The 21,346-nt window shown below is 34.0% G+C and overlaps 1 protein-coding gene across 21 annotated transcripts in view; it reads right to left on the bottom strand.

Moving 5' to 3' along the window:
* Positions 1 to 21,346, bottom strand: part of Adgrl3 (adhesion G protein-coupled receptor L3) — a 747,948-nt gene that overhangs the window by 556,614 nt on the left and 169,988 nt on the right. For all 21 annotated transcript variants that reach the window (XM_076546498.1, XM_076546504.1, XM_076546503.1 and 18 more), the window contains one exon: positions 18,279 to 18,344. The gene's annotated coding sequence lies outside the window, so the exon portion shown is untranslated. The remainder of the gene's footprint in view (positions 1 to 18,278; positions 18,345 to 21,346) is intronic.

Below are 21,346 nucleotides of genomic sequence, written 5' to 3'. Positions count from 1 at the left end.
CACTGCGAAGTTGCTTCTAACACAAGACTGGCAACATAGGGTTAAGCTCTCTGAGTCCAAGTTTTAACTGACACTTTTTTTTGTTTTTGTTTTTGTTTATCTACATCTCATAGTTTTAACAGTTAGTTATAATCTTTAGTTTATACTTTTATCTCAGGACTAGCAGGGATTCAAATCAGCTGAAATAAATGGCATATAGCTTAATATGGCACTTAGCTTAACAAAAAGCTTTCATACTGCAGGAAAGAAGCAAAGCAATGTCCAAAAGGTCTTACTGTCATCATAAACCTCAGACTGAATAATCCATCTGGATATTACTATAAAAACATATCTGAACTATCTGATTTATAGGTCATGGTTCACTGTATTAAGAGTTTACAAATACCTTTTAGATAATAATATTCATTACTGATATTAACAAAAAAAGTGAACAATTTCCCTAATAATTACACTGAAGGTTGAGTTCCTGACACACAAAAGAAACTGAAAAGAAAAGAAAATCTACAAAGCATCATATCTCCTTAGTTGCCAGAAACATTTATTCAATATAAAATCATCATGACCCTTATTAATTAAAAATTGTTTTTTAATTCTACAGGCTGAACAAGAAGTACAAACTCCAAAAAGTCTTAAGTGAAGATTTCATGCAAGAGAGAATCAGAACGTTTTATAAAGTTGGGTGGGTTGAGTGATGGACATAGATCTGGGGCGAGTTGGGGATGCTCTGAATAAGATAAAATGCACTGTATGAAATTCTCAAAAAGTAAATTTTTTGGAAATAATATTTCCATATATATTCATGAATGCAACTATGTACTATTAATACTTTTCCAGAAATATGTCTAGGAAAGAGTTTAGCAATGAATTTCTGGTTAAGTGGAACCCAGCAAAAATATTCTTGTCCCAATGTTATTTATATTCAGTTGACTACACTAAACTAATGTATCATTTTCTATGATAATCTTACATTTATTTTAATTAAATTCAAAATAAAGTACATGTTCAATCTACAAGAAATCTTTTGTAATTTAAGCCATAATTTAATGGCTTATTTAGCACATAAATTAAATAATTTAAAACTAAATAATTATATAGCATATAACTATATTATTACTCTACTACTTTGTTCTTGATCTTATAAGTCATGAATGGATTTTTCCCCCTTTGATTGATACTATGAGGCATGTTTTGAGAAAGAACAAAGTGACATGCTATTAACTAGACTAAATTACACATTGTGTCAAGCTGTTTGGTTTTTAACTCAGAGCACTGATAAAACATTCACTTACTAAAAGTCCTTCCCACTTCTCAGCAGTAGTAATTTCAGAGACATCTTCTGCAATAAGAAACGTTGAACCATAAAGAAATCAATAAAGAAATGTAAAGTGATGTGATTCTATACTTTTCCTTGGTAAATTTTTTTAAGGCCAACAGAGTAAGGTTTATAAACCATGAGCATATTCTGGATTTCTGCAGACTAAATTTTAAGTTGCACTGAGAAAAGAGAAAGGTATTCATCCTCAAGTAACTAGCTGGGAAGAAACACAGAAATAAGCTTTCTACAGGCAAAAGTTTTTTTTTTTTTCATAAGTTTTTTAGTTTGTATAGAACACACCTTAATAGTGTTTATGTAGGTCTTCTCTTCTCTGAAGCTATCCAGAAGATTTAGATTTCTCTAATTATATAGCCTATAAATGTATATTCCTTAATAGCATTGAGGAGTATTTCTCTCCTTAAAAACATTATTTGGCTTACAATAACACATTAATAAGTGCTATAATGTGAGTAATGTCTACACCATGAATGAGCTGTAAATACCCTAACACCAGAAACTGTTAACTATTTTTATGTTCAGTCTGAGTATAAAGTCTTGCATAGTGAAGCTTTTTAGGGACTGAATTTAATCCCTTCCTAAAATTTCTATGTTGAAACTCTAATCCCCACTGCGACTGAATTGTAGATAGAGCTTCTATGGGAAAAGTTAAGATTTAATGTTGTCACTCTTTTTACAAATATACTCTTCTCTCTGTGTTACTTCTCTTTTAGATATGTCACAGAAGGCATATGGTTTAAACTAATATCAATCAATTCTATGATTCTCCTTGATAAAAACTGGCTATACACAGTACTGTGAAATTATGATCCATCTAGTAATGTTAGAATACATTCCTCAAGTTAAAGCCTCCATCCTATAGGGTACCCCTCCCACATGCCAACTTTAGACACTAGGCCAAAGTCTGAGATTTTTATCTATGCTTCTGATCAAGCAGTTGGAAGTCAGAAGTTTCCTTTATCACCCTCCTTAGGTTCAATTAACTTGTTGAACAAAACTCAGAGAAAAACACTTACTGAGTAGAACACCACTATACAGTTACTTGAGCTGTATGATAAAAGCATACCATTCAAACTTATACACATACACACATGCACACATACATGAGCAGATCCATAAGGCAAAGGGCACATGAGAGAAATGCAAACATCAAACGCCATCTGCAGGTGCCACTCTCTCTGCATCCACACATGTTAACCAAATCAGAAGCCCTTGACACTGTTGATTAGTAAATGGTAATTCATGATTAAGTCAATCTCCAAACTTCCAACTTTGGAGACAGAGAAGTAAGACTGAATGCCTTCCCGACTACCAGTCATACATTTGGTTGTCCTGGCAGCCAGGCCAGATCCTGAATGTTTCCAGAAGTCCACAACCATGAGGCATCTCAAACACAGAACCAAGGGTCAACAGCACAGTTATCATTTCAAAAATCACCAGTATTTTGAGAATTTGTGTTGCAAAATTGGGAGAGAAACAAAATGAAAACTGTTTATCTCATCGCAGGGTAAAGGCTTATAGGGTGAGTGTTTTTATATGAAAAGACACAAGATGGTTTTCTAAAAATGTGCACACAGTGAGTAAAGGCCATGTGAGGACAGAGACAGCAGCTGCATTCACGTCAAGAACAAAGTCCTTACCAAGAACTAATGTTGTGGAATTTTTGTACACTGTATGAAAAATATATTGTTGTGATTGGTGTAATAAAAGCTGAACAGCCAATAGCTAAAAAGAGGTTAGGCAGGACTTCCAGGGACAGAGAAGACTCAGCGGAAGAAGAAGGGTGGAGTTGCCAGTCAGACAGAGTGAAAACAGGAGGTGCAAGATGAAAGAAAGGTAAAAAGCCATGAGGCAAAACTTAGATTAACATAAATGGGTTAATTTAAGATATAAAAGCTAGTTAGGAACAAGTCCAAGCTATAGACTGAGCTTTCATAATTAATAAAAAGTCTTCATTTCATTATTTGGGAACTAGCTGGTGGGACAGAGAAAAACTCATTATAAACCAAATCAGTTGTAACTTGGGATGTCTAGCCTCCAGAACTTTAAGAAAATAATTTTAGATTACTTAGCCGCCAAGATTATATTTAGGCATGGTAGCCCAAGTAGATTAATGCAATAGATAAATAATTTTTTGTGATGCAATTGAATGAGTGAATTAAAAAAAAAATGACAGACAGGAAACCCTTCCCTGTGAATTCATATTTTAATAAGAAAAAATGGGAATAAACACCTCACCGATCTTTATTCATTCTGCTCTAGTAGAGAAAGCTGACTTTTCTAACAAATGAGTTTAAGGGAAAAGAATGATATTAACAAGCTCATTTACTTTTTCTCTCATCTTGTGACTCCATCTCTGCACAAACAGATACACAAACTCAAATTCAGTGTATTACTTCATATTATAAACTTCAGAGAAGCGTCATTCTACCTAAAGAGGAATGTCAGTATCCTGGTATGCTTGGGACTATTTACTTCGTGGATGGGACATGTTTAAGCTGTTAGGACTCAACAATGAAGGATCCACTTTGATGGCCATATTCTCACCAGTCAGACGGAGGCGCAAACCTTAGGAGAGGCCTGTCTGGAGGAAGTAGGTCTCCAGAGGTCTGAATGTGAAGACTCTACCTGGACCTAGGTCCCTTTCTGTTCCTAATGAGATGAGTGCCCCCTGCCACACACAGGGGCACCATCTTGTTCTAGCTCAACAAACAGGGCCAATGACTATGAACTGAAACCCCCACAACCATAAATGGTTTCCTTCCTCTCAGTTGTTTATATCAGGAACTTAAAGTCTGACTTAACAAAGCTCATTGTAGCTACCTCAGTAAACCACATTTTGCAAGAACTTATCAACATGCTGATGTGTCCAAATCATTGTTTATTTATCATCTTCATTAAAACTTGAATGTGGGGTAGTATATGTTGAGTGGTAAATGGTATCACCATTATTTTTTTAAATGGATCATAAAATACAGTGTCTTTAGGGAAGACATATAGAATAATTTCAAAAATGCAAATTATATAAAGAACAATTTTTTGTCATGCAAGAAGATAATTTTAAAATCCATAACCCCCAAAGTCAACTGGTTACCGTATAGCAAAACAATAGCCAAGATTAACCTGCCATTCTACTTCATTTTTGTCCTGTGAAGTAAGAATGTGTTTTCACATTAGTGAGTGCTTCAACAAGTCAATGAACTTATATATATACATACACTACATGTTCTCAAAACTGAAGTTTCACTGGAGCAGATATGCTCCTCTATATTCCTCCTTTCCTATGGCTAAGCTTGTGCTGTGAAGGGGAGCTTTAGGGCAGTGCTTGCATCCTGCAAAGCTGATAGGTGGAAAGTGGTTCCTATTAGGCTCCTTAATAAACAGCTTTCTGACCCTTTCAATAGATTAATGGTCTGTAAAGTGCCATTAAATATAAGACAAAAGCACTCATCCACACCTAAATATTCATAGAAGAATACTGAATTTGCATTACCTAATACGAACATATTTCATGTAATGTTGGAGTATATCATAAGAATCACTAGTCTGGTTAGCATTTTCTATATTTCAAGACTAAAAATGGGGAGAAACCTGTACTTTTCCTTATCTTGAGCCAAATGTCACTAGACCATATGTTCCTTGAAAGATAAACCAATAATGTCAATCTCGGGAAAATTAAACCCTAATAGTGGTTTAATAAAGTGTTACTCGAATACATGAAAACCTCCACTTAAGCAGACCACTCTATTTCCAGGACACGAACAAGGCTCAAGCACAGCTAATACACAACTGTTTTCATTGTCATTTAAATTAAACAAGATGTAACATAATCTTGTAATGATTATCTCCATTCTTGACAGAATGTATGCTTCAAAATGAAATATTCCATACACATTTTATGTTCTGTGACCAGTGACTCCATTTATCTTATTTAATATATTGTTCGTGATCAACATTCGATACATCTTGTATTACTTATTTTCTGTTCTGAATTAGACTACATTTCATGTTGATGTCTATATGCATATAATAAAATGAAACTACATATAGCTATCACAACAGCACTATTCCAATGAAAGATCATAGACAAAACACCAGTATTGTAATTCCACCTTACGACTTTTCAAAGAAAAACTTTTCAATGGAAAAAAATTTTTTTTCCTTCTTCCACAGGAACAGTCAGAAGGCTCCCACAGTCAGTATCATCGGTTACTTTATATGAAAAGAAGTATGTAAATAACACTTCTTTTATGTAAATAGGATAAATTTTAAGAAATTGAAAGGTGCTAGAGAAATAATCATTGAAATCCAATGAACACAAGCATCCACATGAGAACTCTAACAGACTGTTCAGTGTATTGCAAGAACACGTGACCTACCACTAAGCAAATATAATTAAGGAAAAGGGAACTGTACTTTTTCGTTTTCTTTCCTCCCTCTCCTGCCCCCTTTGGTAACTTTAGCTACACATATGGACCATTTTGTTTCACTTCTGGTTTACTTTCTCTTAATCAAAGACCCTCACTGTAATGCCCTCACACAGGGCTCAGTGTTGTGGTTACCATGGAAACCATAATTCTGAATGTCCCAACTTGTGTGATTAAAATTTAACACAAAGTGACATTGATGGTCTCCCACATTTCAGGACCACCAATATCCAATTCTAATTAGCAGCACAGTAGCTGGCTTGGGAGGAATAAAGAGCCGTGGCTACAGCAGCCTCGCATTGCAGTTCTTCACAGGGAACACCAGGACAATATAGAGTGCTGAGTCTCCCACGAAGGCTGGGTTCAAACAGAGGAATTATTTCTAGTTAACTTTCTTATCCCTTGGGGAAAACAAAGCATATAGTCATCTTCTTTATATATACCATAGGAGCTTTTAATTTTTGAAAAAAAAAATTGCTGTCTATTTCACATGCCTGTTCAATTCCAGCAAAATCCTGCAATGGTCTGACATACTCATCCAATAAATGAAAATATGTGTTTTATTTACTCAAATATAATATGGATTATGCTCATGTTTACAGTTACTACATTGCCCCTTTTACATGGAATTATCCCTTTATATTCTTACCATTAATTTATGACTATGTTCAACATATTCATCTGATGTTTGTAAATTTAACAGAATCTTGCCCTTTCCTCTCTTCCTCTTAGACATGTTCAAGCAGGAGCTGATGAACTCCTGACACTCTAGAAATATATTCTCTCTTAGTGGTCATCTTAATTTTCCAAAAAAGAACAAAAGAACAGTGGCAAAATCATGTGCCTCATTTCTCATTACTAAGGACAAATGTATTAGTCAATGCTACATGTTAGTTTAGAAAATTATACCTTGGCACTGTGGTACCTTTTATTTTGCTTACCATATACAAGAGGATATATGAACAACATTCTTTCTCTTTTCTGAAATCCTGGAGGAAATAGTTTTAAGTTCATACAACAAAAGTATAAAATGTTAAACATTTAGAGTCAGAAAGATACATTACGTAACTCCAGCCATCAACCTTTAGAGTACTATGGAGGCCCAATTTTAAAAGACATCTTGAGTGAGCCTAGCCTTTAATGGCTGAGCTATCCCTCCAGCCCATATCTTGATATAATTGGTTTGAAAGCCATTTCATGTTTAGCAATTTTGATCATTTACTACAAATGAATAATGTTTCTCTCACTATTTGTTAAAACCTTTTTTCACTTCATCTGTAAACCTAAATAACTGTAAATATGTATGACATACAGCATCTGTGAATTAGATCTATAAAATTAAGAGACCCTACCTAAAAAGATAAAATAATTACTTTATAAAATATTGTTTTATACATGATTTCAATCATTTAAAAATTTTAATTTTTATCCCAATTACTTCATGTGTAGCAATAATAGCAAATTTCAGAATCAGGTTAAACCCACCTACACTGACCTTTACAGATTAACTGTTAATTTCTTAGGTGAAAAAATATTCTTAAAGTCATGTTTAATCCTGAAAGTTGCACACAGTTCATTTAAAGGTCATAGATCTTTAAAATCTGAGTATAAGCTAAATAAAGAAATTTTTACTGTCCAAACTGTTTTGGTATTTGAATACATAATGATTTTAATGAGCCTATGGGCAATCTCTACTTCCGAGGACTCCATACTTACAAGCACAGGATTGTCCTGTACTACAAATGGTCCATTCAGGACTTTTATTTCTAATTAGAATATGTGAATAAATTCAAGTGACCCTGGAGTAAGTTATTGTTTCCTTTGCAGCCAGGAAGGTTAAAGAAGGGAAAGGCACGTGGGAATGTAAATGTCACACAGGGGCCTGGGAGTGAGTGAGGCATGGCCACTGCAAAGCACATGCCAAAGAGAAGCAAAAGATAATCATCATCATCATCATCATCATCCTTTACACATTCTTAACATCAATTCCAATGTGGCTACTTAAATAAATGCTGATTTTAAAAGATCCTTTGAATATGTCGTCTCTTACTCCACAGATGCCCCAAGGGTTTCAAATGCATATTTTAAATTGTGTGCTATACCAGATGTTCTATAAATACAGTTAAAAGAATAAAAGAACATAGGAAGTCAAAAAGGTAGGGTAACCAGCTAAGCAAAACCCAGGGAAACCTTGAAAAGACAAAACAAAAATCTTCCTTCACCAAGTAATACCAAATATGGCTGATTCTATGTAGGCTCATTATGAATCAATCTTGCTAAAAAGTCTGGCTGAAGACCTTGAACATGATGCCTTTGCTGTTTTAAATGTTATCAGACACAACAAAGGAGACAAAATAGCTTAGGTCAGTGACACAAGATTCCTATATTCCTATATTCTTCAGTTGGATGATTGCGATTTTTTTAAAGACTATTCAGATTTGAGCAACTTCAGTATGCAATAATGGTAGCTATAAGTAAATAATCATTGCTTAGAAAGATAAGCTGCTTTTCTTTTTCTTCTTCTGCCTATATTACAAAATGTGTTGTAGATAAAACTCTTCAACATACAAAACAGTTGTGACCTTGGTTCAAGTAAGTCAAGTGGGCAATATTCTATCCAGTGTAAATCAAAATGACATTGTCTAGGCCTCAAGACAGCTCTGTGGGTAATGAAGATTGCCACCAAGATAAAGACCTGAGTTCAATTTCTGGAACACACAGGGTAGAAAGAAAGTAAACATCAGCAGGTTGTCATCTGGTCTTCCCATGAATACAGTAGCATGTACAAATACACATGCACAGTATTGTTTTATATGTAAAGAAATAGAAATTTCCTCTCCAGATTAACATAACAAAATGTTACTAAGTGACCTGATGTATATATTTTCATAAAGGTTTTATAGACCTCTAGTGTGTGCTGATTAATGAAATTAAAATAATTTCTTTTTTCTTTTATTGAAAGACTTTATTACTATCTGTTGAACAAGAATATGCTAAAAAGACAATTTTTAACATTTGATTTTTAAAACGGAACTCTTAAATGTTGTCAAAAGTTCACTTTCTGCTTTGGCTAAAGTTAAATGAATTTTGTGGGTGGATGATCTGTGTGTACAGGGAAAATGTCAAGCATGTGAAGGGAAAAGCACAAGCTTCATGTAACCATTTCACAAACAAACCAATTCTTCCTTTCTGTGTTAAAGTAGGTGATAAGTCCAATTTAGAAAAATCTCAATTCCAATGTGGATTTAACATGTATTTCTGTAAATAAATGGTGCTGGGTACACGCACCATGTATTAGTTCATCATTCCTGTGGGTCTGCTAGCACTGAACACCACAGCAAGAAGTGCTCACTCAGAAGATAGAATGAGAAAGCTATGTGAGACACTCTTTGCTCCATCAACAGTGAAGGCTTCTCTTCCGCAGCAATGTTTTCAAAACTGCTTTCTATTAAATTTGTTTCCTGGTGGTCTGTTGGCTCTAATGTCCATAAAAATATTTACAGATACATTATCAGTCTCTGATTTATTTCACCTGTATTATACTCAGCTGTTTTTGAAATGAAAGCTTTCATTTCTTGGAGATATTATGTATGCTAAGTGGCTTATATGACCATTTAGAACGCTGATAATTTCATCATATTTAATGTTCAAGGATCAACAGTAACATTGTGTTTTAAATGCAGATGAAAAAAATCATCAGTGAGAGACGGAAGTAAAAAAATGTAGGTAAGAAAAAAAAATAGAAACTGTCTGGAAAAACTTTGTCAACAGAAGTTTGTGATGTGTCTTTCTTGTCTGTGGTTGTAGCAGCCATTCTTTGAAATGGTGATGTCAGGATGACAGCTACACTCTCAATGGGTTGCCAGGATAAGAAGCACTTTTTCCCCCTGGGATATTTATTTGACATCAAGATTAAAATCAAGCTTTCATTTTGAACTGCTTACTACTGAACTATCCATATATCGATAATCAAAAATATTGCTAATGTAGTGTAGTTGATTCTTAATGACATTGAATCAAGGTAAATATAGTTTAATAAGAACTTCATTTGTGGAGATAGAAACAAAAGATTTATTAACTTGTGTCTAAGAACACTGAGATACAATTTAACCAAATATGGGTTTAGAAAACATGGTTTCCTCATTCATTCATACGATGGTGAATTTACATCATTATGTATATGTATCACCACTAAGTTAAGGAAAATCTAGCCATTCACAATTTTTGGCAACAAAGCCAACAAATAACTGCTTGGTTCTATTGTACTTTACTGAGGAAGTTTCAGATGATACCCCCAGGAACTAGGTTTGTAGATCAACATTGTAGCTAATTATATATTATTCTCAGAACATTGAAGAGAGTAGTAGGCTGAATCAAGAAACCCAATCCCTTTTCTTTTTAAGCAATTAGATTCTATTTCACTAATATGTAGTAAGAATTCAATAAGAATATGCAAGATGAGCTCTGGTTAGATGGAAAAGATATGGAAAATTATTCAAGTAAACTTCTTAATGTTTGAAATAAGAGAAAGTTTGGCTAGCTTGCGCCAGATAAATGGCAGGGGCATCGAAGGCTTGCATTAAAGCATAGTGAGGGTTGTTCACAAAGAACCTGCATCAGAGCTGGAAGGACTGGTTTGTGAACCATTTCCATTAGATTCAATTTATCCAAACTTCAATGAATTTCTCACATTTCCAAGACATCTTCCTTTTAAAAAAATACCTATCACAGTAACTATTCTTTTTAGTTGTTGTTGTTTGTTTGATTTTTTTATTATTATTATTATTATTATTATTATTATTATTATTATTTTACAACACCATTCAGTTCAACATAATAGCCACAGAATCCCCTGTTCTCCCCCTCTCGCCCACCCCTCCCCCCAGCCCACCCCCCATTCCCACCTCCTCCAGATCAAGGTCTCCCCCGAGGAGGACCGGGGTTGACCTGGTAGACTCAGTCCAGGCAGGACCATTCCCCCCTCCCAGACCGAGCCAAGTGTCCCTGCATAAGTCCCAGGATTCAAACAGCCAACTCATGCAACGAGCCCAGGACCTGGCACCAATGCACAGGGTTTAATCTGTATAGACCTGGCTGTCATGGGCCTCTCTCTGTAGACCAGGCTAGATTCAAACTCAGGTATCAGCCTACCTCTGCCTCCCCAGTGCTGGAATTAGAGTTGTGTGCCACCACCATCCAGCTTTAGTAACTATTTTTAAAGACAGCTTGTTAAGTTTATGATATAAATGAGACCCCTTCATAACTCGTAATTTACTCTTATTTACCAATATTCTATCATTATGCACAAAAAAATGAATGTCCCTCCAAACAAATTAAATTTCCTAGAAAAGTAATTTGATCTGGAGATGTCCATTTTCTTAGAATATGTATTCTATTTTAAGGTAATAAAATTTTATGCACCAGCTACCAGTTTCTAAGGCCTTGCATTGAAAACTATTCCTCTTTTTCAAGTTTCTACTACAGTACTTGTATAGTATCACACAGCCATCTGTCGATATTTCTACCGAGTGTGTAGCAGATTTTCTCAAATCAAGATGGCATTACTATTCCAATATAGTGTGTATTTTACATATGCCAGATACTAATATGAGCTAAATAAATAATAATAATGTTTTATTCCTTCAGGTTGATAATATCTCTCAGCATTTAGACAATGATATGTAAAGAATCAGTGGTTACTGTGAATGACACATAACCAAAAGGAATCTTTTGCATCAGTATCCTTAAAGTATATACATTTGAAATTATTTTCTTGAAAATGCACACCCAATGGCTCGAGTTGTGGCTCAGATGTTAAGAGCACTGACTACTCTTGCAGAGGACCTGGGTTCTGTCTCCAGGAACCACTTGAAAGCTAACAACCATCCATAAATCTAGTTCCAGAGGATCAGATGACCCCTCCCAGGGTCTATGGGTACCAAGTATGTGGAACATATATATGCATGTGGGCAAAACACTCAAAAAAGAAATTAAAAATAAATACTTTAAAAAGCACACTCATTTTAAAATCATGAATTTATCAAGGCTATGCTTCACAATTAACTGGGTGCTAATTAAAGAAATAAATTATTGATATTTAAAATATTGTTAAAAATTAAAATTACAGTTCTCAGAAAATGCTATAAAATGATAGTGGTGTTATGAGTTAATATTTTTCATATGTCTAAGTAATATATAATTTATGTCCTGTGCTTTGAATATGAAATTTGGAAAAGCACTATATCAATTGGTAATTTTGTAAGATTCAGTTATTTAGAAATACTGTAGACTCTTCTCCAATACCATTATTGGCTTTTCATTAACTATACCTTCCAATCCTTTTAAAATTTGCTTACCATTGACCTCTGACAGAATCAGTTAAATACAAAGGCAAACTCATTTATTCCATGACATAAGATCATCACAGAATTGCAGCATCATATTTTTTTAGAGCAAGAAGGTCCTTGACTCTAATGCTGCCCCCACTAATTGGACAAATGAGAATATTACAATCCAGAGAGATTATGAGACGCGCTCTGGGTCTCAAAGTAACACCAAGACAGACTCACAGTTGAAGATAACTTGAGTCTAGGGTTCTTCCCAGCAGGACCATATTTGTAAGTTATATATAATTCACTCTCCGGGTTACATAAAGAAGCTTTTACCCAACAAGTAATGGACAAAACCTGCTATATAACCAACCTTCTATAATGGCTTTGTGTGTGCATAGATTCTACATTTATTCTTCTTCTAATGTTCAATTATTTTAGAATCTGTGGAGTTTTCTATGGTCAAATCTATTATAAACATTGTAAAATATTTTCTCTGAGGTCCTTTCTATGTAAAAAGCACTAGACATGAGAAGTCACATTCATTAAGCAAGTGAATATCGTATGAAGTCCAGAAAACTCCTAAGTTGTTATTATTGTAAGTGACTAATCTGCCATCATTTACTGTAGGAACAAGACACACTCACAAAATGGAGTGGAAAATGTCACAAAAAAAAAAAACTAAGTTTTTACTCAGTGATGTAATTTTTCCACCTGCATCCAAGGAACAACAAAATATTCAGTCCTTCAATATTTAAGCTGGTGTCAGAATTTCTGAAACCCAGAATTTTAAGAGCATAGCCTTCACAATATCAATTTTTTATAACAATGGAAATTTAAATAGAAATAATAAAAAGTGGTATAAAAATAAAGTACCAACAAAATAATTCAGGATATCTCCTAACTATATGACCCAGCCATCCTACATGGGTATTTACCTTAGATGGCTCTTGAAAGCTCACACACACACAATCACAGTCATAGATGTATGCACACGCAAATACAATGCATGAGTTTATTTTTATCACTTCCTAATTAGAAAGCCCAAATGTTTGTCATAGATGGATAACTGAACTATGGTAGGCACAGTCCTAAGCAATAAAAGTTGAATAAATTAATGATGCAGTCAACAAGAATGAATTTCCAAGGCATTATGCTGAACAAACACAGTTGGACTCAAAAGGCAACTTACTGAATGGCTTGTTTGTACATTATTCTGAAAATTTATAGACAGGAATAGAGAATAACCTGTGATTTCTAGGGATGAGGGGAATACACAGGTGGTAATCAATTGGGAGAAACAGGAGGCAAGTTTTAGGTGATAAAATTGGCTGGTGTCCTGTTTTGGCAATCATGGCTTCTCCACAAGCCTTGTATTTCAGGTCATTTTACCAAGAGAAAACACACTTAACAGAAAGTTTAAGATGGAAATAGATAAACATTAGTTATGGTTCTAAAAACACATGTTTGTTAAAATTCCTCAAACATTTAAAGTGTGTCATTTCAAACCATGCAATGGACAAGAAGTTCAAATGTATGTACTCAAAAACAATCATCAGGAAATGTTCCCCATAGTGAGATTCTGTCTTTCCCTCAAACACACAAACTCAATCCAGGACAGGTGGGTCAGGACTGTAACAGATACTTCTCATAACAGAAAACACAAGGCTGAGGTAGAAAGATCCTGAATTTAAGGCATGTGTGGGCTACAGAATACACTCAGACCAGCTAGGGAAGCCTTGGGAGTATTCTCTTAAAATACAAATTAATAATTAATACAAAGAGGGCCAGGGTTATAAATCAGTGGTGGAGTGCTTGGCTAGTATCCACATATCTCTAGGTTCCATCACTAGTACTTCAATGAATTAATCAATACATTCAATACATACATACACATATATACATATATAACCAAGTAAGGCAAAGGTTAGGTATTTTATAACCATTTTTCAACATTAAAGATTATCCAAATAAAATTATGACAACCAAAGAAACTAATGCCAGGATACTTGGTAACTGATGATGATTTCATTACATTTTGTTTAAAAAAAAAAACAAAAAAACAAAAAACTATGAAAACCGATTTTTTTTTTGGTTTGGGTTAGTAAGTGATTTTGTTTTCTGCCAATACTGCATTTCCTGATCACTGTTTCGTGGTGGTCAGCTCTGTGGCATAAATGGCTGACAATCTGAGCTGTCTTCTACTAATGGGCAGCCATCTATCCAATGTCAGACTTATCTTTATGCAGATTTCCAAAGGCTGCCGATTGTGCACGTGAATTCTGAAGGGCACTAACTATGTGGCTGACAGCCTGTGACAGCCACTAAGCATGGAATAAGTAGGAATGATGGTATGAATAATCAATGAGCTTTCACTCTGCCCCCTGGCCAGCTTCAGAATCCTGTACTTTCTGTGTGGCCTTGAAATTAATTAGAAATGTAATTCCCTAGCAAATCAAATCTGTATTAATTTTCCATAAACAAATGAGTAGAAGTGAGAGACACTAGTGAACTTAAGTCTAAAGCATTATGTATTTTCAGGAATAATTTCCGCTTAAAAATGAAAATTAGCATTAGTTTGAATGCTATTGCCATAAAACTGTATTCACTTCTTCTTTATATTGATATACATAATGCATAAAATAGGTCAGTATATGTTATATAGTTATAAAATATAAATTACATATAATAAATTATGAGTATATAAAATAAATTATGTATCTATATCTAATAAATATGAATAATTTATACCTCACACATACATATATAGATTTATATTTAAAGAAACTTTGCTTTCTAAACAGGTCACTACATGGTACCAATAACAGTATTATCTGTTTCCAACCCAATACCTATTCCTGACTTCAGCTTTCCTCTCATCATTCAAATATAGTCATGAAGATCTGTCACCTTCTCTTTGGAAATATTCTCAAAGGTGTGACTACCACTCAATCCTAGCAGTTGCCTTAAACTGCATTTTCATTTGACAGTAATTGAGTTATTACAAGAATATTCCAGATAATCTATTTCTTAGATTCACACTGTCATCTATGATATTTCCAACTGTCTATTATATGATTCCATGTGCAAGGCCAATGATACATTATAAAAGATACACAAAAGCAGAAATGGGCATATATAAATAGGAAATAAGTCTTAAATATATGAACTTATTGTGTATATGTATGTGTGTGTGCATGTTTGTGTTTGGTGTGACCATGGTGTACATATACTTATTAGTGTATGTGTGCACACATGCATGCTTGTGTGTACATTATTGTGAAGATCAGGACTAGAGATTATGTGTCCACTTTAACTTCTTTCCATATTTATGTTTTTGAGACAGGAACATGAAGTTCATCTCTTTGGCTGGGTTTGCTACCTACAGAGCTTCTCTGAATCTGCCCATCTTTGCTTCCACAGTACTGGGTCACAAAGTATGCACCACCCAAGTTTCTTACACTCACTTGGCAAAGAAGGCACTATGCTAAAGGAGGCATCTCGCCAGGCTCTACAGAAACTAATTTAAAGAAGCAAGGAAAAAATAAACTAGTATACAACAAACGAGTCAGGGCCACAGAGGACTCTTGGCTTCTTTCAATTTTAAACTTTTGTACAGAAAAATCTAGCATGAGAAGGGGAGTTCTAGGTATGGCGATATGAGTATCTGAGAAGAGTGTAAAAGGAAAACAAGGGTTAAAGCTCTTGGTGGAGGGGTTTTCAAGCACATGGTAAAGCCAAGCCAGCTGGAGTGACCAGGGAGTTGAGACTGAGTTGTGATTTATGCGAAGGTGGTAAAGATGGGTCAAAGAAAAACATCTCACATGGTATCTCTTCTACGCAGCAGAGGGCTGAGATTGGACTCAAGGCAGTAGCCAAGGGGGTGATAAGAAGTCTAGCAGAACCTGCTGATGGATACACCACATGTGGGAAATTGTCTCAGCATTACTACAAGTGTTTATACCTAGGAACCCGAAAGAGTGGAGGCAACAACTAAACTTTTGTGAGAACAGTATTACTAAACACCCTTCATTATTTTGAAACTTTGGTTTGGTGTTGTGTGGTTAAACACATCCAAAGAAGGCATTTACTATGGAAAGGATGCCTTCTCCAGTGCATCTTTCCTGTTGAGTCTCAAGCATCAAGACAGTATTTCTGACATGCTGAACTCTATTCTAAATGCTATGTAGTAAGAAATTTTATTAACTTCTTCCTGCCCAAGAGGAAACAGAAGCTTAGGCACGGTAATAACACATGAAAGGTCATGTATCAAGATTCTTTCCCATGCAGAAGCCCTTCCCCGTGGTTCTTAAGTGTGCATTGTGTGTCTTACATTAACAGAATCTAGAGGCTCTGGGTACTGAGAGTGGGCAAAGGGGTGGTTAACAAAAGGAGAAGCTAGGAGAATCTGGTGTGCTGAATATGTTCTCTCTCTTGATTTGGATGGCATTTATATAGCTTTCAGTGCTTGTCAAAGCAGACTGCATATTTTTAAAAGGTAAGTTTAGGAAACACTACACACATATGTATTTAAAAACACGATGATGCAAATAGGGATTGACAGATCAGGTTGGAACCATGCAGGCACGTTTGTCCACAGGGAGACTGGTTTCACCCACAGCACATAATTTGTTCTTTTGTTGTCTGTTTCTGATTGACACAGCTCTCTTCATATCTTCATCTCACACTTGAGAAAATGTCTCATAGAGTAACTGGCTGGCCCAGAAATATCTCCAAGATCTGCCTGACTCTACTTTGAATTCTAGGATTTAGAGCTACACCACCACCACCCCCAGTCATGTACTGGCTTCTGATGAGAGTGTCTAGGTAATACTCCATTCAATATTTTTAAATATTTAAAGGAATTATTGAGTAAACCTTTTTTTGTTAAATTAATTTACTTCCCTGTATCACTGAACTAATTTCAATTTTAGATTAGTAGATGAATGTCTACAGCACAAAGATATCAATATAATAAGCTAATCAATCCTGAGCGACTCAACCATACCTTACTCTCAAAAAGAGGGCCAATGTTGTTCACACATCCAATGATATGGAGAGGAAAATAAGTGACAGAGAAGAAAAAAAATTTAAATCACTGAACACCCATTTAAAAATTACTGCCTACAAAAGCATTTGTAATGTTTCCATAATCTTAAGTCACTGAGTGTGCTTAAGTTTAACTATAAAGTCTTGGAAAGTACATTGATGGTAGTTTATAATAAATAACTACTGTTTCAATGAATCAAAATAAATATTAATTAGTCAAAATGAAGAATACTGATAAAATAGAAAGAATTGATTTTTCCTGCATGTTTATAACATTTTAAAGTTACTTCACAAAACTTAATTTGAATAGCTCCAAATAGACAATAGGATCCTGGCATTGCCATACATGGCTATAATCCCAGAACTCAGGAGAATGAGGCAGAAGGATTTTGAGTTGGGCTACCTCCTCAGAAATCATCCTCAAAACAACAACCAAAAAGAAAAAAAAAAAAGAAAAGGAAAAAGAAATCCCAAGTGTTACCACCGATTATGCATAAAAGAAACTGGTTTATATCTTATGATTTGCTTGAGAAAATATGTACCAGCCTAATTTTATACTCTGAAAATTTTCATGTTGAACCTAATAAATATATTTGTAGTAAATAGGTCAGTTTTGAAAATAATCTGCTTTATATATTAAACATCTTGAGGATATAAAAATGAGTACACTTCATTTATTAATTTCCTATTCAGTTATGGATAAAAAATTGAGAGCAAATGAAATGAATTATACAAGAATTACTTCAATGCATTGTCTTAATGCCCATGTACCAATGGGAGCAAAAATCTTGGCATAGTTGTTCACATATTGTTAATAAAGTAATATAGCCATCATGTCTTTCCATAGCAGCAGCCACAAAAACTACTTGCTTTAGCCAAATCATTTTTCATATAGTTGGTGTATTTCTTCACAACAGCAAATATGCTAAACTACATTATTTACTGTTCAGAAAAGAGAATCTATTTTCCAAAAACATGTAATATATTAAAATATCATTTCAAAATATATAAAAACATTTAAGCATGCTGCATTTTCAATGTGACTAATTCTCCTAAAACATATACTAACTTGACTTCACATATTGTAAATATATTTTTAGATTCTTAGCAAATATTCAACAATAATAATCTATGAATTACCTTAATTTGTTCTTTGACTGCTAAAAATCCATGGTTTTGTCTTCTGACTTACTGAATTAAACATTTCTGTAAAAAATAAAATAAAAGATGCAATTAGACAACAAAATACTTTCTTTTAGCATATTAATCACAGAACTAATAAAATTTTGTTACTTAAGAAGTATATTTCCGGGCTGGAGAGATGGCTCAGAGGTTAAGAGCACTGGCTGTTGTTCCAGAGGTCCTGAGTTCAATTCCCAGCAACCACATGGTGGCTCACAACCACCTGTAATAAGATCTGATGCTGTCTTCTGGTGTGCAGGCATACATATAGGCAGAATGCTGTATACATGATATATAAATAAATATTTTTTTTAAAAAAAAGTATATTTCCCCACAACACTTAAGAGTCTCCCAGCAGAATGAGAAGTAAGAAAACATGAAAGATATGATATATTTTTAAGTAAGACTGTTCACTAGAAATGTAAGAGAAATATTTAAGTATATAATGTAAATACTTTTCTGCTTAAAAGAACACACAAGACTTCAAATAAGTTTTGATAAATCTAAGAAACTACAGCTTCTTAAAACAAGCATTTCCTTCTAAATCCTGGGACAAGTTCAATAATTTCTACCATCTGAAAATCACTAAGGAAAGATAATGGAGACATACTTAGTGCATTTGGTCATGTAACGATATCAATACACATATACAGATAGACCCACTTCTTGTATAGTTATCTGTTCCCACACACATAAATGATTTTATTTAAATACTTTAACTAAATAATTTGCAGGATGTTGTGTTAATTTTCTTAAAATCATCACAGTTCCATTTTGAATCACTAAAATAAGAATCTGTATGTCAAACTTGTTGCTAAAAATATTAAAATTATGTTGTTCCTCAAAATACTTTCTTTGTCAACTTAATGTATCCTTGTAGTTCTGTGTAATCAAGTTTTAAATTTTCTAGTGAGTATATTTAAGAATTTACACAATTAACAAATCTAGAAATTATCATGAAATTTATTACTTTTATACAATTGCAATAGGACTGTTTTTGTTTCTCCTAAAGGGATAAGTAAGTATACACACCCAAAAATAATAACAGAAACCATTATTTATTCTACCATCTTACCCTCAAATGGATAAATAATTGGACATGGAGCAGAAAAATCAATACTATGGAATTAAACAAGGTTTTCCTTAATAAAAGTCACAATTGACTAAAATTAAATAGAATATAAATTAGTAGAAACTATCCTGTAATGAAAATATTTGACTTGTTAGTCATTTAAAATTGTGAAAGTAGCAGGATTTGCTGTATTTTAGTAAGTGTTCAATAGTATTTGAATACTTAGCAAAACTGTATTCAAAAGCAAGGCAACTCCACATTTGAATCACATGCTTGACTACTCAAACAAGCAACTCTTTTATAATCAATTGCTTGAACTAACTTGGATAATCTTCCTTCAACAAAGCAAGCATTCTTTCAATAACTAATGACTTGATAGAATACTTCCCCCTTGCTCTTAAACAATGATATTTGCCATTTTGAAAAGGTTTTTATATAACTGGACAATCATGGGTTACAGCACAGGCTTGCCTACACTATCATCTCCCTTCATATATTTTGCATCACCTTGGAAATACATTTTGAATTCAGAGATGGCTAGTTCTTCACATTTCACTTTCCTTCAAATACTCAAGTGTTCCTTATAGTCCCATACCACCATGGAAATATCTGTCCTGAATACCACTTATGGTGAAGATTACATAATAATCAGGGCTCTGATTTCCTAGGTTTTATTATTTCTCTCTAGTGGAACAAGCAGCTAAGCCAGCCTCAAAAATGCTGACTGGGCAAACAAAATGTTAACATTTTCATAAATCAAAAATAAGGCATTGTTTATTGGAAACTGTCTGCATTGTCCTCACATAAACTGAGATAATAAAGGAAAGTCAACCATTATATATGCCCTTGAATTTGTTTGCATAGCTGTTTTTACAAACCCTGGTTCCCTGGATTTTGTTGTTGGGTTTGTTTTGTTCTTTGTTTTTCTCCATAAGCACAAAGAGTCTTCAGCTTACAGTGGAGCTCTTAGCATCACTGTGCTCTACTCTTGAGAACCACTCACTTTGTTTAGAGCCCACAGGGCAAAGACCAGCTTGCTAAAGCCACTTAGAATCACAATGAAAAGGACAAACAGACAAGAAACCCAAAGGAATGGAATGGAGGAATCAAAGGAAAGGGAAAAGAATAGACAGAGGAAAAGAAAAAGGGCCCTTTTCAACATACCTCTATGTTATGAGATAATAGGGATAAATTCATTTTCTATTTAATATACTAAAACAGATGCTCAAAAACATCTGTTGTAAACACTTTGAGTATCTGATTCCTTAGGAAATGGTTGATGATGTTTTAATGCAATTAATGCCTTTCAGTATCTGATCATATTTTCATTACCTTACAATTCCACATGGTTCAAAATTAGCATAAATTCAATACCCTAGAAATCATTGCAATTCATCAGAGGGCTGTAGAACTAGATGGGAAGACTGAGTCTAAAAACTAGATATACACTTGTTAATAGTAAAAGTTGACTTATGTTTTTGATTAAACATTATAAGTAATCACACATAAAAGGTGACAAAATACATATTGATGTAAAACAATGAACTGCCAATTTATAAAATCAGTAATAGTTGATAAATATCCTTCAAATTTTCCAGTTCTGGGAGAGCAAAATTAAAAAGAAGAGAATTTGTAGATATTTATCATATATTTACTGTTTTGGGCATGGCTCAAGTTGATATAGATTCAGAAGGAACTGAAGAGATTAAAAGACTACTCAGAATTTATGCATATTCCAGCTAGGAAGCAGACTGAGGCAGAGACACACAGGAAGAAGACATATCTGTATACACATATGCCCATCTTATATATTTATAAACTACATACTATCTTTGTTTTTGCCTGTATGACATACACATATTGTATACATAGTAAAATTCTCATTGTGTGGCCAACACTGTTTTAATTACTTCATATTATCATTTAATATTTTAAACAATCACCTGAAGTTTGT

This window comes from Peromyscus maniculatus, chromosome 10 (genome assembly GCF_049852395.1).
Source record: "Peromyscus maniculatus bairdii isolate BWxNUB_F1_BW_parent chromosome 10, HU_Pman_BW_mat_3.1, whole genome shotgun sequence".
In the NCBI taxonomy this organism is placed as follows: Eukaryota; Metazoa; Chordata; class Mammalia; order Rodentia; family Cricetidae; genus Peromyscus; species Peromyscus maniculatus.
This window is presented reverse-complemented; position numbering and strand designations above follow the sequence as displayed.